This window comes from Protopterus annectens, chromosome 15.part0 (genome assembly GCF_019279795.1).
Source record: "Protopterus annectens isolate FY-2018-M chromosome 15.part0, PAN1.0, whole genome shotgun sequence".
Classification (NCBI taxonomy): domain Eukaryota; kingdom Metazoa; phylum Chordata; order Ceratodontiformes; family Protopteridae; genus Protopterus; species Protopterus annectens.
The window spans coordinates 282,012,682-282,016,566 of NC_056749.1; positions in this window are offsets into that span (position 1 = coordinate 282,012,682).

Consider the following 3,885-nt stretch of genomic DNA (forward strand, 5'->3'; position numbering starts at 1 on the left):
AACAATGCAAGGGCAGAAAACTAAAAAAGAAATAATATTTACTATGGATAGAGGCAGAGTTTATGATTACATTACAACAATATTAACTAGGATACTTTTTTTATAAAATAGTGTCAAAATATATTTGAGAAGTCAAAGATAAATCCAGTGATCTGTTGTGGAAAAGTAGCATTAAGCTAATACAAATGTAATTGTTTATAGAGGAGAAATGTGACAGTCTTCAGTTAAGTTTGCAATTTATTATTTATTTTTTCATGGAGTAGAGTATGTGCTATGCTGTAAGATGTCGATGTTTTCCAGAGATGACAATGCTGTACTTTTTGCATATAGTTTGAACCCTTTCTTTCTACACTATTGGTTTGTGAGGAATAGTTCTTGCTGAAGAACTGCTGTATCATTGGAGGAATGGACAATGATGCCTAGCTTGCAGTCATCAGCAAATTTTGTGTGCCATGCCATAGGTCAAGGTTTGTAGTATCGAAGACAGAAAAGTTGTACAGCAAAAAGGAGAGGGGTCTTATTATTGAGCCCTGTGGTACCACACTGGTTACTTTCTGGTAACTGACACCTTAAGTGCACGAGTTATAGCCTTTAGCCAGTTTGCAATCCATTTTACCATGTAAGAATCTACCTTTAGTTCTCTTAGCTTGTTTACAATGTCAGTATGAGTACAGTATCAAAGGTCTTGGCCAGATCAAGATATGCTGTGTGGACTGAGTGGCATCTGTCCATTACCTCTGTAACCTTCTCAAAGAAGTTTACTGAGCTGATTAGAGACGCTCTGTTCTTGACAAAGCCACACGGTTGTGGGTCCAGTTGTATGGGAGTTTTAATACTGTAGTTTAAGAGATCAGATATTGTGTGTTCCATGGCCTTTCAAATTAGCCTGGTTAGGCTGGTGGGCCTGTAATTCCCAGTGGCTGTGGTAGAGCCCTCTTTGTGCAGAAGCACCAAAACAGCTATTGTTCACACCTCAGGGATATACCCTGTAGCTTGTCTTAAGTTAAGTATGTACAGAAGGGATTCTGAAAGTGTATGTCTGGTACTATTAATTAGAAATCCAGATAAACTGCACGGGTCCATGAGAATGGTATTTTTAGTTTTAGAGAGTACAGCAAGTACATGTTCCATGGTGATCTCAGGAGATGAGTGAGACTCGGGGATTTGTGGAACTTCAAAACTGTTTCTGAGTAAAATTAGCAGTAAATCTGTCTACAAGTCTGTTAGATATATCTTGAGGGTCAGAGTGGGTAATGTCATTTTGGATTAGTAATTCAAATTACAGGATGTTACTTCTCAATTTCCTGATGGAACTAAAAAGGACTTGGTGTTATCTTTGGTTTCTGATGCCAGTTTCAGTTCATGTTCATATTGGGTCTTTCTGATGGTCATTTTCAGTTCCTTGTTGATCTTGGACTTCAAAAGGTTTTCTCTTTTGTTGTAGAGTTTGTTTATAGTGGTCAACCATCAAATTGGTTTATTTTCAAATTTCTCATTATATTTGATTTTAATGGGGACTGCTAGAGCTATACACTATTTATGTAGGCATAGAGCTTAAATGAAAAAATAGCAGCTGAATCTCAATGTGGAGTGGAGACATAACAAATAAATGTAGATAGCCCATCATAGAATTTTAGCATGTTTGTATGTTTAAATTCATTGAATTCAGAACTGTTTGCTTTTGGGTATTGGTGGCTTTAAAGGAGAATTTTACTAATTTGTGGTCCAACTCAATCATGGATGGAGATACTAAAGGCTTGCTATGCTTGAGGGCAATGTAGGTGAGGACAAGGTCCAGAATGTTTTGGCTCCTAGTGGGTTGGTTAACTATTTGCTCTAAGGAGTTATCATTTACTAGGTCTAAGAATCTTTGGGCATTCCCAAATTTAGAGGTGTAGATACACCAGTTAATTGAAAGATAATGGAAAGTAACAAACATAAAGGTATTTTTTGATAAGGGTAGTCTGTTAAATGCATTTAGGAATCTATCATGGCCTACTGGGGTTCTGATCACAAATAATGGTCGTACTGTGTTAACACTCCAACTCTATTACTCACGCCAAATCTTTTAATGCAAAGCTTTTGGGTTAACCACCCTTCATCAGTACATGAAAAAAAACAGGTTCTTACTCTGTTTAAAAAAGGAGCCATTTAAAATCACATGCCATAGCCAGCCTATCATCCTAATTACCAATTGCATTTTTAAAGTAAAAGCACTCTTAATACATACAATTACATTTCTAAAACTTTACATTTATCATTCAATTAATACCAATACTATTTAAAACACAACACACACTAAACTTTAAAATTACCTCAAATTAAATATTCTCTCTTTGCCTTTTTACTAATATTGGCTTTAAACTAACTGCATTGTTGAGACCAGGTTTAACATCTGCCTGAAGTCTAACTATTCATTCATATTCCTTTAATTCTAATGTATTATTCATATCACCCCCTCTAACCCCCATATCTACCATACATATACCCCTAAACCTGAATTTATGTGTATCATTACTATCAAGAATGTGCTTACTTAGTGCATTTTTCAATATCTTCCTTCTTATTTCAGATTTATGTTCTATTATCCGCTCTCTTAATTTTCTTGTGGTTTTACCTACATAAAATGATGTACACATTGTGCATATAGCCAGGTATACCACCTGGGTAGTATTACAGTTTATGGGGGCTTTAAGGGCAAAAATTTCTTTAGTTATTGGGTGTATAAATGTATCTGCATTGTCATACAGATCATTACAGCAACTACAGTTAAAACATTTCTTTGTTCCCATTCTGCATTGCAATCTTATTTTTCTTTCTTTAAAATCTTTATAACATAACTTTTGTTTTAACGTTTCAGAATTCCTATATGCATACTGTGGTTTCTCACCTACAACAGCCTTTATCTCCGGCATAGCCATTAGGATAAGTCAATTTCTCTCTACTATATTATGTGCATAGTTCGTATTAAGATTAAATGTGGTAACATACCTTACCACTTTTTCTTTTTTGTTTGGCAATTCCAGTTGCTCTATCTCTTCACTAAAAATGGGTTTATACTTATCTATTCTACCTAACAGCACTTCTTCATATACATCATTTATAATTTGTCTTGGATTCCCATTCCTTTCAAACTCTTGTATCATATCCTTAACCTGAATTTTAAAATTATTATTTTCAGTATTGAGCTTACTAGCTCTTATAATTTGTGCTTTCATCACTCCTTTAAATGTGTGTGGTGCATGCATGCTACTTCTACTAATATATCTAGAAGCATCAACTTCCTTCTTATGTATTGTAGATTCTATTCTATCCCCATTTTTGTATAAAAGAACATCTAAAAATGTTATACTTTTTTCTGATGCCATCATTTTAAATTTTAAAAATTCCATGGAGTCATTCAGGTATGTGATGTAATTATTTAATTCTACTGTGCTACCATCCCATATTAGAAAACAATCATCTACAAACCTCCTATAAAATTTAACTTTAGTATTCAAATTATTTAACCCACCAAGTATAAATTGTTTCTCCCACTCATATAATACCAATTAGCATATGTATTTGCTACTGGAGTGCCCATTGCCATTTTTGTGTCTTTGGATATTACATCACTTTTCACAGTAATTCCAAATGAATATGGAGTGAATGCTATACGTGATTTCTTAAATGCTGAAGTTAACATGCAAAGTAGAGAAGTAGAGAATATATGCACTCTATTAGAAACAGTACTAACAAAGAATGTTTTTATTTTTGATAAAGTGCCATATTTACAGCTGACTGGAGTGGCAATGGGCACCCCAGTAGCAAATACATATGCTAATTTGGTATTATATGAGTAGGAGAAACAATTTATACTTGGTGGGTTAAATAATTTGAATACTA